Here is a 13,369-nt window from a genome sequence, read left to right as displayed (position 1 = left end):
ATTTGCTGAAAAGGAAATTCCTGTTATGTCATAAGTTGATGAGTAAATGTCAAATTTGTACTGTCTCATAATTTCCCTCCAAATGGGTAATTATGAGATACCAGATGGGTAATTCTGATACACCTACTGTCCCCAGCTTTCTGTATGTGATATTGAAGTATGAAGGAGTCCAATTGTGAAAGAAAGAAGTCTTCGCTATTTTGCGTTTATTACATAAAGATATACAAATATTTGGCAGAGTTACAAGAAAATAACTAAAGAAAGTGGAAATAGCTACTGATATTATTCTAACATTTTTGTGAGTTACTTAAAATAGGCCTGGCAGGCTAATAGGCCATATAAGATCGTTTCAGGATACAAAACAGCCTTATGAAACAAATTTAGACCAAGTTCTAGGCTGTTTACTAAAGACAACTTGGGTTTCTTCTATTTCTTTCTGTTTTAGTATATTGATATGCAGCCTAGGCTATTTTCAACAAAATAGATTGGCCTACAGGTCTACAACTCTGAAAGTTACAAAGAAACAAGATTATAAGACTACTTAAACTAAAGAATACAGCTTTTCCGAAACTTAACATACTAGGATACTGAGACAGGTTCCAGTTATTTCTCAAATACATTAATCTAGCATGGTCTCATAATTACCATGCTAAATGAGAAACTACAACAAAAAAATTTGTAACTCTGAAACGAAAGTCCAAGGGCCAAATTCAACTTAACCTATAACTGCTGACCTACCAGGCTTCCATCAATACTTTATTATTATTATTATTATTATTATTATTATTATTATTATTACAACAATTATATTACTGCACGAGTAGCTATACAAAAGTTCATGATAGGATTTCAAATTTCAAAATACTTTTTAATGAGCTTGTTTAAAAAAAAAAGAAAAAAAGAAAAAAAGTGGATCCAAACTTTTGTAAACTGAAACTTGAAAATGTAGATACAGCATTGTGAAGTATGTTACTAAATGCCTGTGTTCTTAATTTGTATTTATCCTACAGTGGTTGAAGATCAGTGAAGAGTGTCTCATAGGCAGGTCTCATATTTACTCTCACTGACCCTAATTCAAGCCATTTCCCAGTCAGATTTGTAATTTTGGGGCCAACCTGCGGAGCTTAACCCTCTGGTGGCTCTGGGTTATTGAGACTTTCTATGCGAAACTTCGATTACATATTATAGATTGGATTATGCCCCATACATTGCTCGGAATACCATGATTTGTTTACGTAATTCTTCACGCACTCAAATCACTTGTAATCGGTGCAGTGAATCGAAACACTGAATTACTCGTGTGCCATACACTATGATTTTTCCGGAAAACGTACAATTATGAAACAACTAAAGTTTTGTGAAAGGGCACAAATTATTTAAACTGAGCAGAAAGTGTGATAAATGTAACACGACCATTAAAAAAAAAAAATGCAGAAACACTTAAATATTTAAATATGAGTATCATAGTAACCGTGTGATAAAGAAAAAACAGCACATCGAACGTTGTCAGAATACTTATTCAAGTCCAGTATTACAACGTAAAGGTACGTAATCACAGTGAATGTTAAGAAAACAACTAAAGTAACGTAACCCACTGTTCTAGTGGCATCCTCGCTTATGCGCATACTCACCAGCGCAAACGCGCCTGCTTCCTAAGAACTCTCTCATGTGCTCGTGCTTCCCTGCTGCGTTCTTGCCCTGACTCATATAACATTTGTGCATTTTAGTGGCCACTTACCAGAGGCTGCTTCGTGGCTTTTGCTCTGTAGTTTTTATGGCATATTTCCGGATGCAATGTATACACACAAAACAGTGAAGCCCTCTTAAAGTGAATTGTACCAAGGAATTCTTGATAAATGCTTTCTAAGTTAGTAACAGTCAATTTCCTGATAAATAACGAAATTTTGACGTTTTTTTAACTTTGCAATACTGGATCTACTCTGCAACACCAAGGCCTTCAGAACTAAAACTGGGTCTTGTACGTTGTCAGAATACCATAGAATATTCTTGAACAATTGACAGGTGAAGCCTGTCAAATTAAACGGCCTTCATTTCAGCTGTCTACAGCGGCAATAAACATATTTGTAACATGTTTACATATCGAAATTAGTTCGTTACACAAAAGCTTTTCTTCTGTTAGAAACTGTATTACAATACATTATAATACAACTTACCCATAATGGATCTCATGTTGCACATACGTAAAGTTGTTCTTTGACCTGTAAATAACCCTTGCAAAAAATGAAAATAAAGTCTACTCGACAGCAATCTGTAAACAACTGTATAACACTTGTCAAGTATTTACAAATGCATTGTACTTTCCTTTATAGAGCATTATTTAAGTGGACGTTTATCATTATTTCTTTAAAACGAAATTACACATTTGTCCATTAAAATTGGTAAAATAGTGAATCAAACAGACGTATGTCTACGTGGAGCACCGCCATTATGACTGAAGTGCCTCTACTACCACCTAACGGGAAAATTAATTACTATTGCCACAAAATAAAACAACTATTCAGACATTGCAGTTTCACTTCCAGTTCCAGTTAAAACCTCTCGTAATAAGAGGTTGTGATGTTGTGGGATCATTCGTACCATTCCTCGCAAGTCTGCGTACATCAACGGAACACAAAAAATGCAGAAATCCATTATAAACTGCTATGACGACTATGACAAACTAAATTGCAAATTTGCGTTGCGTTGATGCAAACAGAGGTTGCGTCACGTGCGTCTCTGGCAGGGGAACAGAGGGATACGTCCCACCAATAATTTGTGAAATGAAATGAAATATTGAAGTTTTACGTCCCACGAATGTACCGGCTAGCATTTTCGCGGATCCCAAGAGCTTCAGATATCCTCTGATCTGATTGGCCGATACAGATACGACACCAAGCTTTAAATCGTGAAAATCGATGCGGCATTGTGGAAAGGCAAAGCTATTAGAAGCAGATGCTGATGCCTGCAAAAAGATTATGTACCTATTTAATGCCTCCAAACCTGCAAGAGTATGAACTACTGACTGCCAACAGACTGAATACAGTATTGAAGTTAGCGATCCTACCTCATTTGCTACGAATACTAATGTCAGAGTGAAACATAAAACAGGAAAACTCCATTTTCATGAATGTTCAAATTAGTGCTCCCATCACAACAGCTACGAATGTCACTGTCAGAGTGAAAAACGAATAAGAAAAATCCACTTTCATTAGTCTTGAAATTAGTGCGCTTCCAACCTCAGCTACGATTGTTGCTGTCAAAGAAGGAAATGAAAAAAAAAAGCCCTAGTTCTAGTGTTGCCGATTTCGAAATCACGGAAAAGTGTGATGCCGCAGGGAACAGAGAAACGAACTCTTTCATACATCCATAAGGCGGCATTTAGATCTATATATATAAAAGAGAACGTACAAATCCTTTGTCCGCTCATCACGCTAATACGGCTGAACCAATTTCTTTTATTTTTGGGGGGTTATTAGGATTTGGACCCTAGATGGTTTTTATCATATCACTTTAATTTTCAATTACCAGTGTCTTGAGATAATTGACCATTCAGGTGTTCATTACGTACAAATCCTTTGTTAGTTCATCATAGGTATAAAAATAAACGTATTTATATGCAACCCGCATGACCGTGTCACTCGGCGGGTTAACATAAATGACAGGCGTTATAATGGTTTTTATCATATCACTTGAAAGCGAAAAAGTAAAAATTATCTAAGTAACAAAGTTTATTGCGTTCGGGGGTGACCGCAGCGAAGCGGGGCGGGTTAACATAAATGACAGGCGATATAATGTTAACATTTACTGCAATCTTCTATGGTTTTTATCATATCACTTGAAAGCGAAAAAGTAAAAATTATCTAAGTAACAAAGTTTATTGCGTTCCGGGGTGACCGCAGCGAAGCGGGGTGAACGCTGCTAGTTTGATGATAAATCATCAGGGGTAGAGATTTTTTTATCATATGCAAGAGAGATATTTTCTATTCACACACGGTGATATCGCTCAGAGACACTGTTGCCAACTCACCAGTGTGAAATGTCGCTAGTTTAGTACTCTAAAGTCGCTAGAAGTCGCTAAACGCCTCCTGCCAAGTCGCTAAAAAAGTCGCTATATAATTTTACAAAGGAATTAAAATAATTTAAATATTTTTCATGTGCAATGGAAGGCTTGAGTATTCTTACTTTAAAAAAATGACGATATTGACAAAACCACTGCACTATCCGCTTTCAAGAATACAAAATTAATAAATAAAGCATTAAAAGTTTGCAAATACTTAACCTTTTGGATCACTTTTTCCCATTTATTCTTATAGAGTACGACTATATTTTTTGGAGGGGTTGGGAAATTCATGTTGCTTTCGTATTGGAACAATTCACCGAACTCACCCCACGAAAATTCTGTATAATTTATATTAAGAACAACCGCAGTTAAATTAATATATAAATCACACGTACTACACTTAACCAGAAAAGCACAGCGTTCTCCAAGGTCACTGTCACTGTACGCACTGTGCAGTGCAAGAGGTTACCAGCTATTACGCAACTAGTTAGATACGGGAAATTCCCGGATTTCCGAACCGCAGTGAAGAAGTGCATAATCCTCATAGCAGCGGTGAATCCAACGAAGTAAGTCGCTCATAGGAGTAGTGCAACCGAGTGTGTAAAAGTAATTATTAGTATCACAAACTGCAAAATTTGGAAACTTTAATATAAATATACAACAAAATATTTGAATTCCTAAATGTCGCTAGATTTGTCGCTAGGCGCTAAATAAAAATTTTTGTCGTTAGACACTTCCAAAAGTCGTTAGTTCTAGCGACAAAGTCGCTAAATTGGCAACAGTGCTCAGAGATATCTCTCGCAGAGGTCAATAGATTCTGACATCTTTCGGAGGTTATGCGAACTATTTCAGAAAAAAACAGGGCCACGATGTTTGGTTGTGGTGTGTGTGTGTGTGCGCGTTTCTACCTGTCACTCGTGAAACAACAATTCCTGTTTCTTCGTATTGTGTTCCCGCCGTAGTAAAATAAAGAGCTTGGAATGGAAAAGAACGATTATGCGGCTTTTGCAATTATTACGTCCGTGACAATGATATAATTGTGTTTGTTTAAAAAAGAAAAGAAATATAGAACGGTGTTACCTATTTCGATACTAAATTAAAAGATAAAATATCGTTCTTGCCCCAAATATTTAAACACACACACACACATTATATATATATATATATATATATATATATATATATATATATATATATATATATATATAACTACGCAACTTTTCGTTAAACCTTTTAGGATCCATGGTATCTTTAGATACCATGGCATAAGTGTTCTGTTTGACCGCTTATTTAGGTTCTATAACTGGTATTTAGGCCGGTGTCACAGGGATTTTTTACCCCTGGAAACTTTTCCCCCTGGAAATCTTTACCCCCTTGTCGGTTTCCAGTAACTTCAAAGGAAAAGTCAAAAGTCACATTAAAACTTCATATAATTGAATGTGATCTCTCAGTGTATGCACTCACTTTGGTCAAAATGGCTTTAAATCCAAAGATTTGGTAGGGAGGTAAAAATTTCCTAGGAAATTATTACCTCCCTGTCGGTTATTGGTTACTTCAAAGACAAACTCTAATGTTATATTATAAATTGATATCACTCTGTAGTATCTCTCAACAGACGCAGTCACTTTGGTCAAGATGCCTTTAAATCCGGAGATTTGGTAGGGGGGTAAAAATTTCCTAGGAAATTATTACCTCCCTGTCGGTTATTGGTTACTTCAAAGACAAACTCAAATGTTACATTATAAATTGATACCACTCCGTAGTATCTCTTAACATACACAGTCACTTTGGCCAAGTTGGCTTTAAATCCGAAGATTTGGTAGGGGGTAAAAATTTCCTAGGAAATTATCACCCCTCTGTCGGTTATTGGTTACTTCAAAGACAAACTCAAATGTTATATTATAAATTGATATCACTCTGTAGTATCTCTTAACAGACACAGACACTTTGGTCAAAATGGCTTTAAATCCGAAGATTTGGTGGGGGGGGGGGGTAAAAATTTCCTGGGAAATTATAACCTCCCTGTCGGTTATTGGTTACTTCAAAGACAAACTCAAATGTTATATTATAAATTGATACCACTCTGTAGTATCTCTTAACAGACACAGACACTTCGGTCAAAACGGCTGTAATCCGAAGATTTGGTAGGGGGTAAAAATTTCCTAGGAAATTATTACCTCCCTGTCGGTTATTGGTTACGTCAAAGACAAACTCAAATGTTATATTATAAATTGATATCACTCTGTAGTATCTCTTAACAGACACAGTCACTTTGGCCAAGATGGCTTTAAATCCGAAGATTTGGTAGGGGGGTAAAAATTTCCTAGGAAATTATTACCTCCCTGTCAGTTAATGGTTACTTCACAGACAAACTCAAATGTTACATTATAAATTCATACCACTCCGTAGTATCTCTTAACATACACAGTCACTTTGGCCAAGATGGCTTTAAATCCGAAGATTTGGTAGGGGGGTAGAAATTTCCTAGGAAATTATTACCTCCTGTCGGTTATTGGTTACTTCAAAGACAAACTCAAATGTTATATTATAAATTGATATCACTCTGTAGTATCTTTTAACAGACACAGTCACTTTGGCCAAGATGGCATTAAATGCGAAGATTTGGTAGGAGGGTAAAAATTTCCTAGGAAATTATAACCTCCCTGTCGGTTATTAGTTACTTCAAAGAAAAACTCAAATGTTATATTATAAATTGATATCACTCTGTAGTATCTCTTAACAGACACAGTCACTTTGGCCAAGATGGCTTTAAATCCGAAGATTTGGTAGGGGGGTAAAAATTTCCTAGGAAATTATTACCTCCGTGTCGGTTATTGGTTACTTCAAAGACAAACTAAAATGTTATATTATAAATTGATATCACTCTGTAATATCTCTTAACAGACGCAGTCACTTTGGCCAAGATGGCTTTAAATCCAAAGATTTGGTAGGGGGTAAAAATTTCCTAGGAAATTATTACCTCCGTGTCGGTTATTGATTACTTCAAAGACAAACTCAAATGTTATATTATAAATTGATACCACTCTGTAGTATCTCTTAACAGACACAGACAGACACTTCGGTCAAAATGGCTTTAAATCCGAAGATTTGGTAGGGGGGTAAAAATTTCCTAGGAAATTATTACCCCCCTGTCGGTTATTGGTTACTTCAAAGACAAACTCAAATGTTATATTATAAATTGATATCACTCTGTAGTATCTCTTAACAGACACAGACAGACACTTCGGTCAAAATGGCTTTAAATCCGAAGATTTGGTAGGGGGGTAAAAATTTCCTAGGAACTTATTACCTGCCTGTCGGTTATTGGTTACTTCAAAGACAAACTCAAATGTTATATTATAAATTGATACCACTCTGAAGTATCTCTTAACAGACACAGACACTTTGGTCAAAATGGCTTTAAATCCGGAGATTTGCTAGGAGGGTAAAAATTTCCTAGGAAATTATTACCTCCCTGTCGGTTATTGGTTACTTCAAAGACAAACTCAAATGTTATATTATAAATTGATATCACTCTGTAGTATCTCTTAACAGACACAGACACTTTGGTCAAAATGGCTTTAAATCTGATGATTTGGTGGGGGGTGAAAGTTTCCTAGGAAATTATTACCTCCCTGTCGGTTATTGGTTACGTCAAAGACAAACTCAAATGTTATATTATAAATTGATATCACTCTGTAGTATCTCTTAACAGACACAGTCACTTTGGCCAAGATGGCTTTAAATCCAAAGATTTGGTAGGGGGTAAAAATTTCCTAGGAAATTATTACCTCCGTGTCGGTTATTGATTACTTCAAAGACAAACTCAAATGTTATATTATAAATTGATACCACTCTGTAGTATCTCTTAACAGACACAGACAGACACTTCGGTCAAAATGGCTTTAAATCCGAAGATTTGGTAGGGGGGTAAAAATTTCCTAGGAAATTATTACCCCCCTGTCGGTTATTGGTTACTTCAAAGACAAACTCAAATGTTATATTATAAATTGATATCACTCTGTAGTATCTCTTAACAGACACAGACAGACACTTCGGTCAAAATGGCTTTAAATCCGAAGATTTGGTAGGGGGGTAAAAATTTCCTAGGAACTTATTACCTGCCTGTCGGTTATTGGTTACTTCAAAGACAAACTCAAATGTTATATTATAAATTGATACCACTCTGAAGTATCTCTTAACAGACACAGACACTTTGGTCAAAATGGCTTTAAATCCGGAGATTTGCTAGGAGGGTAAAAATTTCCTAGGAAATTATTACCTCCCTGTCGGTTATTGGTTACTTCAAAGACAAACTCAAATGTTATATTGTAAATTGATATCACTCTGTAGTATCTCTCAACAGACACAGACACTTTGGTCAAAATGGCTTTAAATCCGAAGATTTGGTAGGGGGTAAAAATTTCCTAGGAAATTATTACCTCCCTGTCGGTTATTGGTTACTTCAAAGACAAACTCAAATGTTATATTATAAATTGATATCACTCTGTAGTATCTCTTAACAGACGCAGTCAGTTTGGCCAAGATGGCTTTAAATCTGATGATTTGGTGGGGGGTAAAAGTTTCCTAGGAAATTATTACCTCCCTGTCGGTTATTGGTTACGTCAAAGACAAACTCAAATGTTATATTATAAATTGATATCACTCTGTAGTATCTCTTAACAGACACAGTCACTTTGGCCAAGATGGCTTTAAATCCGAAGATGTGGAAGGGGGGTAATAATTTCCTAGGAAATTATACCCTCATATCGAGTTTTGGTTACTTCAATGACATCAATGTTAATTATAAATTATTACCATTCTGTGTTGTTTGTTAGCGGAGGCACTCACTTTGGTCAATATGACTTTATGTCCGAAAATTTGATAGTGGGTAATATTTTCCTAAGATATTTATACCGCCTGTCGGTTCTTGGTTACTTCAAAGACAATATCAAATGTTATATTGTAAATTGATGCTATTCCGTGATATTTCTTAACAGACGCAATCACTCTGGGGAAGATTGCTTTATGTCCGAAAATTTGGGTTCATAACCCAAAATTTGATTGTTGGTAATGTTTTTCTAGGAAATAATTGCTTTTCCAGTTTTGCACGTGATTTGCTGTCTGACGAGGGTGTCTTAAAAAAAATGAAATGAAATCTTTTAGTTTTACGTCCCACGATTATGCCAGTTAGGGTAAATTAGACGGTGATTATGAGAATTGAATGAATTGGTGGAATGAAGATAGTGGGAAGAAACGAGAGAATCCCGAAAAAACCCACGAGCACGGTTTTTGTCCACCAGAAATTCCACACGACGCGAGCTGGGATCGAACCAGTGACCCCAAGCACCGGAGATGAACGCTCTACCACTGAGCCACCGCGTCCCCCAGGTGTCTTAAGATAGTTGCAGTTTCAAAGTTTTATTTTATATTAATTGTTTTCTTATTATATCAATGAAGTTTGTATAAGCTGACTGTGAGAGGAATAATTCAAATCTTACATCTTAGTGGCCTAGTATAAAAGGAGGAAGAAACTCTCCTCCGAAACACTGCACTGTTAAAAAATATTTCATTATTTCGTTCCTGGAAGCAGCCCTTAACTTGTTTCACTAGTAGTTGAGATTTAAGGATTCAGTAGCGTCGAAAGGAATGTATTGATTTTGAAACTCGATTTGACTCTTTTGACAGTGTGGAACACGTGGGAAGAAAAATATATTGGTTATAGATAATATAAAATAATAATATAAATAATAATAAAATAATAATACTGTTGCAGCCCCCGACATTTCTGTGTTTGAGACGCTATTGGAGAAGCATCCAGCCCATCCTGGTGAATTTACTTTACCGAATTTTTCAGATGACTCAAACAACTGTGAAGGAGTTTCAATTAATGAAATTAAGGTAGCTATTAATTCCTTTCCATCTGGTAGCGCGGGAGGTCTCGATGGTCTTCACCCTTCGATTCTCAAAGATCTCCTATCCTGTCAAGTACTTGAATCGAAGGAAAAGCTCTTAAAATCATTATGCGATCTGTTTAATTTAATTATTTCAGGAAAAGTTCCCTTGGAAGTTCGGCCATTGTTTTTCGGAGCCAAACTTACTGCTCTAAAAAAGAAATCTGGTGGAATTAGACCTATTGCCGTTGGTAATGTCTGGCGCAGAATATCAGCAAAAATTATATGCTTCAGAACACGGGAGCATTTTAAGAACTTTTTGTCTCCCCATCAACTTGGTGTTTGTACTCCCAACGGAGCCGAAGCAGCTGTACATGCAACCAGGGTTTATTTTTCCTCTATTCACAATACTCCTAAGGCTATCTTAAAACTGGATTTTCGCAACGCATTTAACGAACTTCGCAGGGACTCCATGCTCACTACAGTGTTGAATGAATTTCCTTCAATCTATCCATATGTTTACCAATGTTTCGGTCAACCCAGTGATCTATTCTTAGGTGAAGACACTATTTCATCCCAGAGAGGAGTACAACAAGGCGATCCCCTGGGCCCAGCACTTATTGCTATAACCATTCATTCCTTAGTGAAATCGATCAACACTGAATTAAACATTTGGTATTTGGATGATGAAACTATCGCTGATAAACCTGAAGTAGTTCTTTCAACTCTAGCACAAATAAATGAGAAGGCATCTGCACTTGGCCTATATTTAAATTTTTCAAAGTGTGAAGTTGGTTTTCTTGGGTCAGACGAAGCCAAATTCGACCTATTATTTAAAAAATTTGACGAAACTGCCCCAGGAATACGTCTCCTAACTAACCAGGATGCTTGTCTTCCAGGCGCCGCTCTCACAAAGGAAGCTTTTACCAATGTCCTGTTAAGCAAAATATCGAAGTTAGAATATTTTTTGTCTCGACTCGCCTCGATTTCTGTCCATGCAGCTTTCTTTCTTTTACGTGCCTCTTTGTCGATCCCTCGTTTAAACTACTTCTTACGATGTTTTCCTTCTTGGAATGAGACTCCATTACTGGAGAAGTACGATCATATCCTTAAAATGGGTCTGGAGTCAATTTTAAACTGCTCCTTAAGCGACGAATCTTGGATTCAAGCATCCTTATCTGTGAGATTAGGGGGTCTTGGTATTCGACGATCCGTGGATATGGCGATTCCTTCCTTTCTAGCGTCCTACCACGGATCTCTTTGTTTAGTCGAGGCTCTTCTTCCGCAAGGTTACCACCTAGACCCAGATGGCACAGTCCAAGAAGGCTCTACCAAATGGAAAAATTTAACAGATACAGATCTTCCAGAGATTAACAAAATAGGTTCTCAGGCATCTTGGTACACACCAATTGCAGCGCATTTTCATGAACTTCTCCTACAGTCAGTTATTGCTCCAGAGGATAAAGCCAGGATTCGTACTGCCTCATGCTGGGTCCCTACATGCTGGGTCATGGTTGAATGCACTACCCTCCCCTCCATTAGGTCTTCATATGATTAATGAGGCATTTCGAATCTCTGTCGCCTTAAGATTAGGTACAGATATTTGTGAGCCACATCGCTGTCCAGCTTGCGGGGATCAAGTTAACCAACGTGGCCTGCATGGCCTGTCATGCATGAAGAGCATGGGTAGACACGCTAGACACTCCTCTGTGAATGATATCATTTTACGAGTCCTTACAACAGCAGGAATTCTTTCAATACGTGAACCTTCAGGATGTTGTCGTTCAGATGGTAAACGACCTGATGGCATGACATTAGTTCCTTGGTTGAAAGGCAAATCACTAGTATGGGACTTTACGTGTTCAGATTAGGGATGGGCAAAACCGTTTTTTTTTTATAAAAACCGAAAACCGGTTTCCATAAAACCCGAAAAACTGACATTTCGGTTTTCACCGAAACCGGTTTCGGTTTTCTCCAAAACCGGTTCGGTTTTCAACGAAACTGGTTTCGGTGAAAACTTTTCGAAAACACACAAAAATGTTTCTGTGGAAATGGATTCGGTTTCCGAAGAACAACGAAACACCATTCTGGTCAGAAAGAGAACAAATTTTGGAAAAAGAAACGGAATCGGTTTTGAAGAAAACCGAAACCGGATCAGCTGAAAAGCCGAATGAAACCGGTTTTGGTTTTTCTAAAAACCGAAAACCGAAAAACCGGTTTTTGTGCCCACCACTAGTTCAGATACATTTGCCCATTCAAGTCTCCCTTTAGCTGTTATGAATGCTGGGGCTGTTGCTAGTCGTAGAGAAGTAGAAAAGCAAAGGAAATATAACAGCCTCCTTGATAAATTTATTTTTGCTCCAATTGCCATCGAGACTAGTGGTGCTTGGGGATCTGCAAGCCTTGATTTTATTAGAGAAGTAGGCAGACGCATTTCTATCGTTACTGGAGATATTCGTTCAACATCTTTCTTAATACAACGCATATCTATTGCTATCCAACGTGGCAACGTGTCGTCGGTTCTTGGCACCTTACCACATGGAAAAGAACCAGATGAGATATTTCTTCTCTAACACAGAGGACAATACTGAACATTTATACAACTGGAAGACCTGCTATGCAAGTAGGGTGTGGTGTCATTGGATGGCGTGGAAAGGCAGGCAGTGGCACTGGATGTGATGCCATTGATAGGTGGTTTTCTACGCCTTACTTTGGTTCGACTATCGAAATATGTTTCCTGTTAACTTAGTTATTTTTTCTTAATTGTTTCATAAATTTATTATATTTAATAAATTACTTTGTTAGATAATATAAATAATATAATTTATAATACACGAAATAATATAAATTTATAATGTAACATTTCAATTGGTCTTGAAGTAATCAAAAACCGACAGAGCGTATAAATTTCTCAAGAAATTATTACCCTCCTATTAAATCTTAAGATATTAAGTCATCTTGAACAAAGTGAGTCCCTTCGTTAACAGATAACATGGAATGATAGCAAATTATAATCTAACACTTCAGCTTGTCTTTGAAGTACCCAATAACCGACTGGGGGGGTAAAATTTTCCTAGGAAATTATTACCTCCTTAGCAAATCTTCGGATTTAAAGCCATCTTTTCCAAAGTGACTGTCTCTCTTCAGATATACTACGGGCTGGTATCAATTTATAATGTAACATTTGAGTTTGTCTTTGAAGTAACCAATAACCGACAGTGGGGTAATAATTTCCTAGGAAATTTTTACCCCCCTACCAAATCTTCGGATTTAAAGCCATCTTACCCAGGGTGACTGTGTATCTTAAGAGATACTACAGAGTGATATCAATTTATAATGTAACATTTGAGTTTGTCTTTGAAGTAACCAATAACCGACAGAGGGGTAATAATTTCCTAGGAAATTTTTACCCCCC

The 13,369-nt window shown here is 36.9% G+C and overlaps 1 protein-coding gene across 1 annotated transcript in view; it reads right to left on the bottom strand.

Moving 5' to 3' along the window:
• LOC145690839 (uncharacterized) overlaps positions 1–2,475 on the bottom strand; it is a 55,201-nt gene extending 52,726 nt beyond the window's left edge. The window contains exon 1 of the mRNA XM_081766184.1: positions 2,175–2,475. The gene's annotated coding sequence lies outside the window, so the exon portion shown is untranslated. The remainder of the gene's footprint in view (positions 1–2,174) is intronic.
• Between the last annotated feature and the right edge of the window lie 10,894 nt (positions 2,476–13,369).

The sequence above is a fragment of the Thermobia domestica genome, chromosome 7, assembly GCF_964235325.1.
Source record: "Thermobia domestica chromosome 7, izTheDome1.hap1.1, whole genome shotgun sequence".
Taxonomy (NCBI): Eukaryota; Metazoa; Arthropoda; class Insecta; order Zygentoma; family Lepismatidae; genus Thermobia; species Thermobia domestica.
Note: the sequence above shows the minus strand (reverse complement) of the source record. Positions and strands in the feature narration are given on the sequence as shown.